This window comes from Pteropus alecto, unplaced genomic scaffold (genome assembly GCF_000325575.1).
Source record: "Pteropus alecto unplaced genomic scaffold, ASM32557v1 scaffold86, whole genome shotgun sequence".
Classification (NCBI taxonomy): domain Eukaryota; kingdom Metazoa; phylum Chordata; class Mammalia; order Chiroptera; family Pteropodidae; genus Pteropus; species Pteropus alecto.
The window spans coordinates 18991856-19007527 of record NW_006442109.1 but is presented as its reverse complement, the minus strand read 5'-3'; the positions used below and the strand labels follow the sequence as shown (position 1 = coordinate 19007527).

Sequence of the window (15672 nt, the reverse complement as noted above, 5' to 3'; positions counted from 1 at the left end):
TGCTGCTGGTCCACACTTTTAAGAATCACTGAGCTAGATTAATTATAATGGACCTTATTATGTTACCTGTCTTCATTATGGGCATCCTCAAATCATTTATATAAATAGAAAGGGTATATATAAATACAGAAATGAAGGGATAGAGGCTGGTGATATATAAACTATATTAGTTAGAATTGATGATAAAATAAAACTTCAAGTAAGCAGTGATTTCCTATCCCCTATTGCAAACTCTTCCCAAGAGATAAATGGACTTCAACATTCTTTTCTCTACAAAGCTAAAAGTAGAGTTGGTGTGTGATGGCAGGCAATGCAAGTATTCCAAAAGTCAAAGAAACTTAAATTATAACATTGTTTAGAAAATAAATGAGCAATTATGAACAACTTTAATGTCTTCTCTGCTTTGTGTTCCTTAAGTTACTTAAATCACATCAAGATACATTTAATTATTCCATGAATTGTTTTGCTTCAAGCTATAAATTATAGTGTTTGAAACAATAAAAGCAAAGGAATATTGTTGAGTTTATCTCAGTGATTTATGCTCTTAGTGCAAAATTGACAATGTAAGATATACACTTGCTTTTTCTTCATCACTTTTGGAAAGAAATTTCCTACACAACATAACAGTAGCTAGGAAGACACCCCTAATTGTTGTGTTGGATATTGGGTCAGATGAGCTTCAGAGAATGGTATTTACACAAATCAGTTTTAGCAAAGACAAATATTTACAACTTTATGATTTAAAGTTAACAAGCAGACAAAATTTATAAAATTGGAAATTAGGCATAGAAAATATGAAATTATTTTAAAGGCTCTTTCTCTTCCCAGGCTGAGTAAAGTTTAAAAGAAATAAATTTGCATCTTTCACTTATAACTTCAGTGACACATGTACATTATTTGAGCTGTTAAAATAAAGAAAAGCAAGATCCGCTTGATATGACAAAGGTATTTTATAAATGTTCATTAACACCCAGGTTTGAGGTAAAGCTGTTTGATATAGTAATAGGAATGTCAGCTGGAACACAATTCTTAAGACTTTTTTTTTAATATGAAATACTATTCCTGCAGAAAGTTAGTTGGATGACATAAAGAGCAGAGGCTTGCCTATCACACTGATTACTTGATGTAATAGTAAGCAAGCTTAAGTGAACTGTGTGTCTTCAATCTTTCCAATCACTTAGGGATGGGCATCAGAGCTCGCCATCCATCATCCCTGGCCTGAAACATACGGTGCATCAGCAATCTTGGGCTGACCTAAATGATAGTAAAAGCCGCTATGCTGTTCACAATAAGAAATTGTTGTCCACTGAATTACAGGTTTGTGATTAGATTGCTAACATGGCCAACTTGATGTATAAGTGAAGTGTCTAGGGAAGATATTCTTTAGAACCTTCTGAAGATTAATTTATACCCTTGAAATGTAGACCAATCACAGAGTCAAAAAATATGTCAAGGTATTTTTCTTGTAACCAAGAAAGCCCAGCTGTTACAACAGTCATTAATTTATTTCTGGCACCTTTATCTACAACAGGATTTAATAAACAAGGTGTCTAATGGCTATCATCTCAGCATGGCTAGAAATTGCCCAATATAAAAATTAATTTTTTGAAATCAGATTCATATGGCGAGTAGTTATATACTATTGGGAATATAAACCTGAAATGTCAACTGTTTCTCATAATTTAAATTTTCACATTTAAAAACTCTGAAATCTCTCCAAATTCCTATCTAAAATTTCTAGTTGTGTGCTATGTTCTCATATCTCAGAACTGTCTAAAGACATCATGCAAATCACCTGGTAGACATGCTATATATTTTTTCTTTTGCTTCCTTTCCCAAGATTAAAGGAGCTAGAATTTAAAATTCAATTTTAAAGAAATTATCTCAAAGTCAACTAAACAACCCCTCAAAAAAAGACTGGCACGAAAAAATAGAAGGCCTGGCTTTGACTTCAGTTTCTGTGTCTGAATTTACTTAGATAAATAAATAAGCCACTTGATAAGCCACTTGGCTGCTCTTATCATTAATATCCACATTCGGTAATATAAGAATGATATTTGCTGGTCTAGCCAAAGTCTTATTCAGGAGGATAACTTTCATTCCTTCAATATTTACTAAACATCCCAATTTTTAGTCACATTTTTAACTGTATAAAATGATGAAAACAGAAGTTCTGCTGACAGCCTAGTGGAAGGAAACAGACAAGAAAACAGGCAAGTACAAAAGAAAGCTTAGCATGCAGAAAAAACAGCCAGGAACTTATGAAAAATGAAAATTCTAGGGGTCCAAAAGCCCAGATTCTGAGTCAACAGATCTAGTGTTGGGCTCAGATACCTACCTTTTTAACATGCATTCCAGATGATTCTAATACACTCAATGATCTACAAGAGAATACATTTAACTTAATCTTAAAAGCCCAGAAAAGGTTTTGGGAAAAGGTGGTAGAGAAATAAAAACTTCACAGGCATAATCTGGGCACAATGAGGAAGAGATCAAAAAATGTTCCTTTGCTGTACCTTACTTTTTTGCCATAATATATTTTGGAGATTGAATCACATCTTATTTTTTGTAAACACTGCACATAGTATTCATTATATATGCACACCATAATTTATTTTGCCATTTATTTGCTGATGGTTAATTAGCTTATTTCAATCTTTTGCTCTTAAAAGCGATACTGTAAAGAATGAACTTTTACCTCAGTCATTTCAAGCATATGCACATGTTAAATTCCAAGAAATAGAATTCTGGTGTCAAGGGGCATTAGCATTTAACATGTTGGTAAATTCTGAGAAATTGTTCTCCATGTGGCTACACTAAATTGCAATCCCATTTGCAAAGTGTGAGAAGACCATTTCTTTATTTTCCAAAAACGAGTTTGACCTTCATCTTGAGAACGCTGAGGAGAAAATCAAGGGTCTTTAGAGGATAAATGACCTGATTAGGTTTATATTTTAGGAAGATATGCTCCCATTACAATGTGGAGAATGGATGGATTGGAGTAAGTAAAACAGGAAGCAAGAAAGGCAGTTAAAATGCCAAGCAACAGTTAGCCAAGAAGAGATAACTTAGTTTCAATTATGTGGAACAAGGATCTTTATTAAACATATATAATATGTTTAATGCATTATCTCATTTATTCAGGTCATACCACACACTAGATATTCCACAGAGATTATGCAGCCACTTTTAGAGAATTTAATCCCTTTGAAAAAGGGGTCTTTTTTTTTTTCCTCAGGACGGAGTTGAAGAGAGTGGACAGGTTGGAACTTTTTGAGATAAAAATCCATCAATTGACTGACAGCGCCTACATATTCTTTCCTCTAAATTGACGCTTAGTGATTGTTATTTTTTTTCTAATTTCAGAAAAAAAATAAAACCAAAATAAAACAAAGCTTACGTTCATAAGTTAATTAGTTGTGCGTGTTTCTGTAGGTTGTACATGGCAAAACTGGGATTCAAATCCAGGGAAGCATTAGTTCAGAGCAAGTGCTTTTAACCACTTCAGTATCTGTTTGGGATGGAGAAAAGTTGATGCATTTGAGATTTATCAAAGAATAAAACTGACAGAATTAGTCAACTGATTGGATGCAGAGCATAAAGAAAATACATTATCAGTATTGTCTATGAGACTGGGAACCCAGGAAGACCTAAAATTGGAAAGCAAGGGATAGGCATCGGTGGGGGGCAAGGGCGGGGGAGCGGTACATTGATTTTTTAGTTTGAGGTGCCAGTAGGAGGTGAAGTAGGAGATGCTTCTACTGTCTGAGAAGCAGGGGACAATCTGGTCTGGAGATGTCAATGGGGGCATCATCAGCACATACGTTCTATGCTGGGAAGTCACCAGAATGGATGAGCTCACCCACGGAGCAACGTTTCAGCAACAGGCCACAGATGAGAAGAACATGAAAGAGACTAAGAATAAACCAAGAGGTAAGGAGAGAGGAAAGAAAACGAGATGAAAATGTTATCTCTGAAGTCAAATAAAACCAAACTAAAAGAAAAACACTTCGAATTACTTTACAAATAAATGATTAATTCTCTCTCTCTCTCTTTTTTATTTCTACAATCTCTCATATATTATGAAAGTGACATTCATGAAATGTTCCCTAACACAAGAAAATAACTGATTACTAACACATCCCCACCAGTACTATCTTGTGGAGGTGATAGTCCAGGAGAAAATGGCTTTCCTTAAGCTGGCTGAGAGTCCCGATACATTTCTTTAAAGCTCTAATAACCATGCAGAACAGTGTCAAATTGAGGATTTAAAGGCAATGGTTATAGTCTCAGGAGAGTGTCTGGGAATGATTCCTATGTACCTGACATAACTCAAAAGCAGGGGAGTAACATTCAATGGCTAGGAGAATTCTCCTGCACCACCTCATATAAATCTACGGAGGGCTACCCGAAGGTTTATGTGAGCTGTGTGTCTAACATGTGTTAGAAAATCAGTCTCGTTATATTTTCCCTGTAAATCCTTCCAGGAGTCTTCTAGGTTTAAGGGGGACCTTCACATTTGGAATCGAGAAATGAGTATAGATTTTCTGAGACTGCCTAGATTGGGTAATATGCAGTTCATACAATGTATTTGGGGGGAAGAATATGTAGGCGCTGTCAGTCAATTGATGGATTCCGTCTCAAGAAGTTCCAACCTGTCCACTCTCCCCAACTCCCTCCTAGGAAAAAAAAAAGACCCTTTTTTTCAAAGGGAGTACATTCTCTAAAAGTGGCCGCATAATCTCTGTGGAATATCTAGTGTGTGGTATGACCTGAAGAGATGGGGCTGATTTTTCTTGTTTAATAGTTTACAGAATCCACTTTGTAAATTACAAACAATATTAGCAAATTACATTCCGCTTCTGAGCTGCATACACTTAAGCTGAAAATTTATAACTGGACTGAAATATAGAATAGAAACAATTTTTTATGTTTTTAAACTGATCTTTATAGAAATAGAAGCCTTGAAAATTATAAAATTATAATATTATTAAAATATTCTGAAAATACAATTAAATTCTAATATGTGATTAATATTTAAGTAAATTAATAGCTAAATTTGAAAATTTTAATTAGTAGGCAAGATTTCATATTTTATAAATAGGTAAAAACACTGAAATAATTATTTCTAAGCTTTATTAGAAATATCTAAAATTCAATATTCCTTCTTCTACCAGTTTTATATTCAACATCAATTGATCATTATCCTGAATATAACAAACATCGTCATTAAACAACAACCACAAAAAACCATTACCTATGATGTTCCAAATCGAGCTTTGATTTTAGGCATTTTTTTTCTCCTAAGTTTATTTAAGTAAGCTCTACTTAATTCCTAAGTATTAGTCAACAGATATCTCATTTTTTAACTAGGTAAGCTTATTTATATCAAATGCAAAAAATTCTTCACCATTTAATGTATGAATTACAAATGTGTATGTGTGTGTAATATTTATAGAGGAAAAAGCTTTATTGTTGTTGTTGTTATTATTATTATTATTTTATTATTTGGCGCTGAAACCCTAAAACAAACAACAGCAGCTTTAAAGAGATGTTCCTCTTAAGCATGTAAGCCTTTGTTTTTACGGATCCTTAAGATGTTCAGGATAGTGAGATCAACATCAATGGAGCAGAAAATAGGGATTTTCTAACCAATTTCAAACCCCCAAACAGTGACTCTGATTTCTTCACTGCCACGATTTAAATAACAATAACTGGGAGCTCACTACCTCAAGGTGCAGGCTGTTCCAGCATTCAACAGACCTAAGAGTCTGATGACTTTTCCTTAAATATAATACTGTACGTAAGTCCCCCCGATATGTCTAGCAATGGTCCTCACTCTGGCTTGTGAAACAATCCCAACTGTCTTCTTTTTTATGAGGGAGGTCACTAATCATGTCTCTCACGCTAAGATTTTATTTTTTGAGGCAAAACATTCCTGTCACTCTTCCACCTTATGGTTTTGAAAGTCCCTCATCAATTCCTGCTCTAAAAGCACTACTGATCATCTCTAGCAGGACTATAGACCATCTCACTCAAATATCACACAGCTCCATGTACAGGGTTATTATTTCCCAGGAGTTGGGCACTTGGCTTCTAACAATGCGACCTGTATTATAAGCATATACTCGAGCATACATTGATATTTACATTGATATTTAGCACAAAGAGTGTGTGTGTAGGGGAGATTTTTAATTATCATATATTTAAATTGTAAAATAATATTCGATTTACCAATCTGTATTAAGGGTAATTAGGAGAATTGAAAGAATTCAGAATATTTAAGCATAATGGGGAATTTACTGAAACATATATAAGCCCAAGGTTTTCTTTCCTCTTTATAGGACTTATGGTCTGTTCCTTTCTGTACATGTGATCATTCTTCTTTCTCTCCCTCTGAAGATGGGTCTTCTATGATTTGAATTACTGTAGCCAACCCATCCCTGTTTTTATGTGGTCATTCTGATCTACATCAAATAGAAACTGCATTGAGCCTCTACATTCCCAGCTTCCAATTTCTGGGACAGAAAATCTCATTTTGTCCCAGGTGTCTACCCAGTATTGGTCCAATTAGAGATGAATGAGGTCATAAGGTTACATGACCAGTAGCTCATGCATCTGCACTGTAGGTCCAGGTTCTCTCAAAGGTCATGAACAAAGCTGTGGGAAAAGGAAACATCAACCAGACAGGCACCCTGAGAGTTGTCTACTGTAATACTATTGAAGCATGTGTCTATTGGCTAAAACACATTATTAAATATAGAGCCAAGATTGATAGCATCATAGAATAGTCACACTCTGAATCACCCATTCGAGTCATGAAAATCCCATATACCAGGAATTTCATCTGATATCTATGCATCGGCTTATGAAGCATTTATTTGCACTCACAAGACCAAATGTAGAATATGGGTGCCACAAGATATAAGCCACCCGGCCATCTTTTAAGAGGTATAGTTGCTATAGCTTTAATTTAGTCCTTACTCTTGAAATACTCAGGTTTGCTCTCACAAGAGAAATGATCTCATTCATAAGCACCCCACCCCCAGGATGCCATTATGTGAATGAGTAAATATAATTTGCATTGTTTTATATGTCTTTTTTGTTTGGTTTGGTTTATTTATCTTTGCATTAGTAGTGAATTATGAAAAAATGAACTATGAAAACAATGAAAATTTAAAGTAGGTGGTCTTTAGTGAAAGGTGTGTTAAAGTGATTTTACACTCAACAACTCAGAAGTAAGTTGGTCTTCCACCTAAGACAATGTTTTTGCAGTACACACTCTCCTTTTCTCTTCTCGTGATCTTTCTCTCACATATAAAGCTTAAATTAAAAAGAAAAAAAGCCTCTTAATATAAAAATAGGAGAAAATTTTCAGGATGTAGGGCTAGGCAAAGAGTTTAGTTAGACTTGACTCCAAAAGTATAACCCATGAAACTAAAATACTGATAAATTAAACTTCATCAAAGTTAAATTTTTTCTCTGTGAAAGAGAACAAGGGCACTTTAGCCTTCCTCTGGAAACTGCCCTCAGCAGACGAGCCAACTAGAGTTGACTGGGAAACTGCACACTCACTGGGGTAGTCTGCAGCCGGTGACAGACTGATATTGGGATTAAAAAAAAAAAAAGTCCAGGTCTTTTGTCACTATCCATGCTGTGCTCCAGGCATTGCTCTTCTGGAACCACTCCTGCCATTCACCAGCACCCAGCAGCAATTAAGGCTGTCCTTTTCAGAGAACCGCATTTTCTATCTTTTCACAGCAAATACAAATTTTCCACAGTGACTGGGTTTTTATTAATTGGAAATCCAGCTAAAGGAAAGCACCATTATCTTGCTATATTGAATACCAGTGCCCTTAGAATTGGGGTTGGGAGAAGGTGGCAAATTTTCCATCAGGAGACTCTCTGGTCTGGATTTCATATAGTGCCAACCAGCTCTGATAGCAAATGACGTGTTAAAAAAAACTGTATCTTTTTTTTTCTGGAACATTCAAATATCAACTAAGTTAACTTTATTCCTCTTTTTGCTAAGTATCTTATTTTGTCCAAATGACACCCCCCAAAATGTGTATGTGAGTGTGTCTGAGTACATGTATATGTGTATATTTTCTTCATTCCAAATTATGATTAATTCTAAGTGTGTTATCAATTTTATAACAGCTGTTACACTGAAGAAAATTCCACATTAACTGTCCATATTTTGTATCAATTCACAACACATTTATTCATACAATACATATCTCTTTCTTTTCCAATATCCTAATAATGTTGGAGTCTGATCTTATGTGTGTTCAGAGGCTAGGATTTTTCTGATTCAATTTTGGCTGCTGCATTTTTGTACAGTATCATTTAATGAACTGCTTTCCATGACTCTTGCTTGTAATTTTAACTCTTTTATCAATTTTAACATCAACTATTTCATTTGCATTTGTTTGTTAATGTTATCATTTTATACTTGTTTTTGTTTCTTTAATTGAATGATATATCCCAGAATATTAAACAGATCCTCTTGAAAACTTCTTAGTCCTTTATAATGCATGAATGGGTTATAAGGATATTCCCAGGTTGAAAATTTGATGATCTCTTATGAAAGCTTTACCCACCTCTACTGTCTTTAATTCTATCTCCGCATGTGTGACAGGCAGTCTTTTCTATACAAGGCAATATTTGTTTCAGTTCTGTATCACAGTGTAATCCTTCGAAAGCTATTTTAAGCAACAATTAAAAATCCAAACTTAATTTAAAATTTAAAGAGTGATACAAGTGCAAATAATTCAAACAAGATGAAAATGAATGAAGAGTGCCTTCTACACATGGCTAAGTTCATGCATAGGCAATGATACTCATTCTTTGGGCGACTGGCAATAGTCCTTAACTTAGATTCACACATTCATTTAACAAATATTTATGTACAGCCTAGTATTGATAAGCATTTTACCTAGGTACTAAGGAAAGAGAATGAATAATAGAGACAAAATCTTCACTCTCACTGAGCTTATTTTCTTCAATGATAAGAGGCACCCAGATTTCAGAAATGATAAAATGTGAAGAAATATGTAAAATATGTATCTCATATTTTGTAAATGTAAAATATGTATCTCATAAAATATGTATCTGATGTAGTTGTAGGGTCTTAGAGATATTCTAATGCAACACTTTCTAATGCATTTAATTTTAGTAAAAACTCTTCCTTTTTAGACCGCTTTAATATTCACATATCTTCCTTGAAAAGATGTTTATTCCATTACACAATTTCTAATGCAAAATACTGCAGTTCTATATGATAAGTGACTTAAAATGCAGATCTTTTTTTTTCCTACTATAAAACAAATTAACAGAGAATTTACATAGGCTACATCCCATTCATTTCCTCTATATTCAGATATGAAAAAGTGGTTATGGGGAAGGGAAAAGGAGTACATAGGTGTTCATAGTGGTGGTGCTGGGTAAGATTAAAACAACTCACATTTCAAGCCCTCACTTCAAAGCAAGGAAAACTTCCAATGGACACTTTCCTAGAATGCGTTTAAACAAACTGCTAAAAATTAAACAATAAATCCATGTGTGTGTGTGTATGTATATTTATATGTACATTTATGTGTATATGTAATCTATACATTTATGTATGTTTTGATAAACATTTCAGAAAGCAATACAGGGAAATTAGTAGAAGACTTTTTTTCATGTGAGTGTTAACATAGCATGTTTCAAACTTAACAGGAGCATCACTACTAATTGTATTTGAAAACTGCCAAGTGAGCATGTACTTTCATGTGTAAATGTGAACTTAATCTTTGATGTTCAAGGGAAGTGATTCATGGCCAGTTTCCACAATATGCCAAGGAGATGTTGTATATCTGGGTGCTGACACTTTATGTATTAGGCTATAATCAATACTATTGGCTGCATGCTATGTCACTGAAATAAAACTTTAATTACTAACACAATGGAAATAAAATTTTAATTACTAACACAAACATTTCTGTTTTGAAATGTACTAACCCCGTGTAGCCCTTAACACAACTTTATTACCAGGCATAAAAATCAACCTAGGGTTTAAAAATTTTAGAACCTTGCTACTTGAAAGGTACAATCTGAGTCTGTGTATAGGTTTTTATTTTTATGCAGACAGGCCATACATATTAGGAGGGAGACTAAACTCAGTTTCCTCATCTGTAAAACGGAGACAACAGTTCCCAGTCACAAAGTTGTTAACATAATTAAATTAGATGTGTGCAAAGCACATGGAATATTTGGGATGCTACTAAAATTGGAGAATGATAAAAATTTGAATCTGGGTATTGATGTCCATAATTAGGTTAGTGTTAATCTGTGCATTTCACCAGCTATTGTCAACATCCACAACACAGATATTTAAGATGTTAAGCCTATGCAATCATTTAGCTCATTCAGCTCACAGGGTAGAACTGACTTCTACAGGATTGAAAGAAGATATCTCTGGAGCCCACTGGAACAAATGGTCTCCCTGCTTTAGACCCTTAGTCCCTTTGATTTTTGATCCATCTACCATGCTGAGAAATAACTAAATTATAAACCTGGAAACGTCCTAGTACCTGCAGTATGGCATACAAAACCTTTCACATTGTGGCTCTACCCCAACTTTAAGTCTGCTCCACTCGCTCATGAAATTATACTCTAATTATACTCCTAAAATAGCCCTATGACATGTGTTATTGTTAGTTCGTCAGGTATCCAACCCTCTCTAGATTGTGTACCAAGGGCTGTACTTCAAAGTACAAGAGTTTGGCTAGGGACAGGTCACCCAGGACATGCCTCACTATTATCGCCCAAGATAATCACACTTGAAAAGATTCCCTTTGTTAGTATCTTTCTCAGATCCCTTGAGATATCAGTAAGTTTAACATTTTGAAATTAAATTTAAGGATGTTCAAGGGTTTACAGCCATGCCACTCTGAGTGTGCCCGATCCTGTCTGATCTCGGAAACTAAGCAGGGTCGGGCCTGGTTAATACTTGGATGGGAGACCACCTAGGAAGACCAGGTGCTGTAGGCATTAAAAAAATAAATAAATAAATTTAAGGATGTTCAGCAAAGAGAAGTAAGATATAGTACCTCCCCACTCTTCCAAAGCTCTCCATAAGCAGATTGGTAAAGGATACACCTTAAAGTAATCCTTGTGTCTCACTCTTTTTTGTATATATAGAAACTTGTGCAGTGTCTATTATTTATTAGGTGAAATTTAGATGCCTGTTTAATGTTAATTCCTGTCCTCTTACTTCCCTTCCCCAATCTTGCAAATATCCACACATAGAATTTTTCGAGCTAAAGCTTCACAGTATTAAGTAAAAACCTCAAATTCCTATAGGAATCCAGTGACAACTGAAACAAAACAAAACAAAACAAAAAAACCAAACAGGTTTGGTTGATGCTGAGATGAACTGGAGAGCACACAATCACTCTGAAAAGGTTGTCTCATAACCATCTACTATTCAGCTGCAGCCAAAATGACACTAAAGTGACAACTTGGTGTGGCCTCTCTTGCTATTTTTCATGAGATGCCAGAAATCCATAAAATTTTGTGAAATCTCCTGGTTTTTAAATGTTAGTTTAAGTTTTTTATTTGTTTGCCATGAAGTACTGTGTAAATCAAACAGAATACATACACAAGGGACCAGTTTGAGCCTATACTGTAGAGCCCTAAGACTTGGCAATCTTTAGAAATTACTACTATACATCTGAGGGTGAAAAGGTCCACTGCTCCTTCCAAAAGACAAAGATATTACTTGTAAGCACCCAGGCTATTCATGGCTGGGTTCCAGCAGGCTGTCTTTCTTTATGTAAGAAGTTTGGCCAGTACTTCAACTCATAAAATTATAGCTCTCATTTTAATCAGCAAGGAAGAATTTCTGCACTGTAAAATCTTATTAAGGGAATTTGATTGTAAATTGAATGTGGTCCAGCACCTCTCCAAAGCTCGTTTAAGATATTTGATATTTGAGAGAAAAAGCTTAAATGGGCACGTTAACTATCCATTTACCTACACTAGTCCAAATTCTTTCCCTGCACTCTCAGACCATCAGAAAATGCCTTGGACCATATTACTTAAGTCAATCAAAGACATGGCTTCTGAGCTGTGGCTCAATATCATATTTTTTGATTTTATAGATGGCTAATATACAAAAATATCACATTTAAGAATACTTTTGGTACTTTTAGACAGCTAGTTTGAGGTATATTCTGTGTGGTTTGTTACTACTTTATATTGTACCTCATGTGATAAATTCCTGAAAAAATAGTTCCAGGAAAGGATATTTATCCTCACAAATGTGTATATGATATCTTAATGAAAAACTATTTATTTTATTTAGTTGCCAGGCCAAACTTCAAAAGCTACATTAAGTGAGAATAAGAATCCTAGGTATGTTTCTGAGTTTTTGATGCTCTTATTGACCTTCCCTCATTCTTTGTCTACTAATCTCAACATTGGCTTTGGGTTTTAGATAACTAGGAAAAACCCAGTTATGATAGTTTGCTTTTATTCAAGTGATTTTAATTGTGAGTAATCAATATTTTTTAATTTATTTACTCCCTTTTCTATAATATTATTGCTTTGCTTTTTTATTTATAAATACTTTTTTTAAAAAAATAAAGAGAATTCCACTTATAATTTTGATGAGCATCTGCTCCTGACATATCTTCTTCATTACTTATAACAGGGCTTTAAATTTTAACTGTAGAAGGATAGTTTATGGTTTTAAAAGCATGTTGCAATTCTAGAATTCCTAGAATTGTTACCTATTTGTTTATCAGATATTTATCAAGTATCTGCTGGGTACCTGGCACCGACCTAGGTATTAGAGAAATAATGGTGAGCAAGTTAGACATTCCTTTCCCATTATAGAGCCCACAATTTCATGAGTAGATAAAAAACCAGGTAATGACAATCAAAGGCAGTTAGTATCATGGTGGAAGTACAGAGTGGGTCACTATCCTATTTTGGGGGAACAGAGAGGGTATGATACATTCCCAGAGAATGTATCATTCAGTTTGAGACCTCAAGTTCTCAGACAATTGTGGGAGAGGAAAAGGCTTTCAGGCAGGGGTTGTCTGCTCCATTAGGCTGTCTTTTTCACTATTGTATCCTCAGGACCTTGCTCACTGCTTTATAATAAATAAGAGATGGAATAGAATGTGCAAAGGCTAAAAGCCATTCAGGGACTGGTCATTTGGAGGAACTGAAAGGGTTTGGTTTGACTGAATTGTAGAGTTGAAGGGGGATACGAGGAAGCAAGATGAGACCAGGGGGACATCCAGTGGCCAGTTGAAAATGATCGTTGTGAATTACTTAAATAATATTCATTTTATCAAAAGAGAAAATGGAAGCCATGCGTAAAAGTGACAACAGAAGTAAAAATGACAACAACAAACTTTTTCCCTTTCTACATAAGAACTTGACCTTTGGTTAACTCCAGCTGGATTTCCTTGGTAACTTGACAAAGGCAGAATGTCAACGAATCTCAGGGTAACACTGCTAAAGGTGAAAATGACCCCTCATGGTTAAATTGTATCTAGACTAAAAGGAAATACAAATGAACCATAAAAACCTGACGTCATAGCTTTGGGCTTCCCTGTGAGTCGACCCAACAAGCCATGCCTATGGATTTATTACAAGAGACATAAGGCTGTGAAACAGGGCGATTTTCACAGATGACCTTGGACTACTGTAAGGACTCCCCAGGAGGAAGGCCCACTGCTATCCTGCAAGATGTGGTTCCAAATCTTTGTCCTTCTGAGTCTGAATGTTTAGTTGAACCTAAAGAAGAATCCTTGCTGGGCATTATAGCACTGATGGGTTTTAACTTGGAGAGTTAATATGAAGAGATTTGTTTTATAGGATCACTTTAGCTATTGAAGACAACTGCCTCTAGGACAGGTTATTCTAATAACACATTAACCAGAATTAGTTTATATCCTTGCTGGAATAAGATGGAAGCCTACAATAAGAGGGGACAGAGAAAAAGCACCCTCCATTTAAGTTTCACCTAGGTCTAAAGGATTTAAGCCCATCAACTGGGATTTATAGGAATGCAACCTGGCTTCCATATCTTTTTGTGTGTGGTTCATCTGCCACTTATTGGAGGAAAGTTTAAGCTTGACTAGCAAATAATAACAAGTAGAGGAAAAGAAAGAAATACTAAATAGGGACCACCAGACAATTGTTTTAAAATTGCAAATATTGGAAAGGATTAGGATTGAATACTGTTGCACTCCTTAACTATGACTTGAAGTGAGTCATTGGGCCTTTCTGAGCTTCAGGTTCCTAGGCAGAAAACAAAGAGCTTAAACTCAATGATCCCCAAATGATCTTGACTCAAAGATCATGTGAGTCTTTTATCTGAATACCACTCATATGCCAAGTACTCTACTCCCTCCTCCACATAAAGACATTCAAAATCAAGTAAACACCAAATGCCTGTAAATGAATGGGGGGCAGCAGCTAGAGTCAGTTCTTAGTCCAAGTTGGAACTGAGGACTTCATTATGTCTCTATACTCATATTTCACCCTGTGTAACACGGTGATCACATCTATCGTAAAGAACTTCATGTGCTTTAGATCCCTCAAGTGGCAGGTGCTACAGAAGGCTCTGACTGGCCAGTCTAATCTGAGATTACCCAAAATAGCTATCCACATGTCTAGAGTACTTACTGCAACATTTGCCCACCATTAACTCTCAGTGGCTGCTGCTGATTGACAGAATTAATAGAGATAATTAATAATTTAGGTGCTCCTGTGCTCTTCAACCATCTTGAAGTAAGACATAAAAATCCAGTATAATTTAAGGCTAACATCTAATACAAAATGATACAAAGTGAAAATAATAATAACTTTAAAAAGCATGTCTCCAAGAGATCTAAGCACTTTCATATCTTAAAGGGACACTTAAAATGTACTGAAAAATGGCTATGTGGCATTAAGAATGCAGGGGGAAACCTACATTTTTACAAAAAGTTTCGAATTAAAAAATTTTAGTGAAAAGCATTGCGTGTACTTCTAGGAAATCTCATCGTGATCTCAGGGAAATAGCTATTTGTAAAAGAGCTCTGAACTGAGTCCATGCCAGGGAGCATTATTGGAAAATGGCCGGCTCTGACGACTTCCTGGAATTCCTCTCTGTGCAAGTCAGCAGCTTGCCTGGCACCAGCTGGGCACTAAACTGAGGCACTGGGAAACCTAAGGGCACATTCTGACGTGACATGATTGCAATTTATAACTTGAGTCTTAAAACGAGATAGCCAGACAATATCTCAATGCTATTCAAATCTTGAGATCAGCCTTCTTTTTTAAAAATAAAAATATGACTATAAGTGGCCATTAAAAAATAAAATTGAGATAATTTTTAGGCACATATGTTTTTCACTGCTACAATTTTGTACTAGGTGCAGAGGTGTGCAGAGAAATGAGATAACTTCTCTCCTTATGACCCTATCCAGTAGTTTCCAGCCTGCAATCCATGGACTCTCAGCATTTCTCAGAGGGAATACATAATCATCTAATTCACATTTTCTGTTTAAAATATGTACTCTAGCTATTGTTAAAGAACTGTGATTTTAAAACGCAAATGTTTATACTAAATTTTAATAAACTTGGAAACCATGAATACATTGATTTATGCTGCCAAATAACTTTTTT

General features: G+C 35.2%; 1 protein-coding gene and 1 pseudogene across 5 annotated transcripts in view; one reads left to right on the top strand and one right to left on the bottom strand.

Moving 5' to 3' along the window:
- The window catches only part of WDR72 (WD repeat domain 72), a 202116-nt gene that overhangs the window by 44577 nt on the left and 141867 nt on the right, over positions 1-15672 (bottom strand). The window lies entirely within an intron of this gene.
- On the top strand, positions 10916-11034 carry LOC112469872 (annotated as a pseudogene).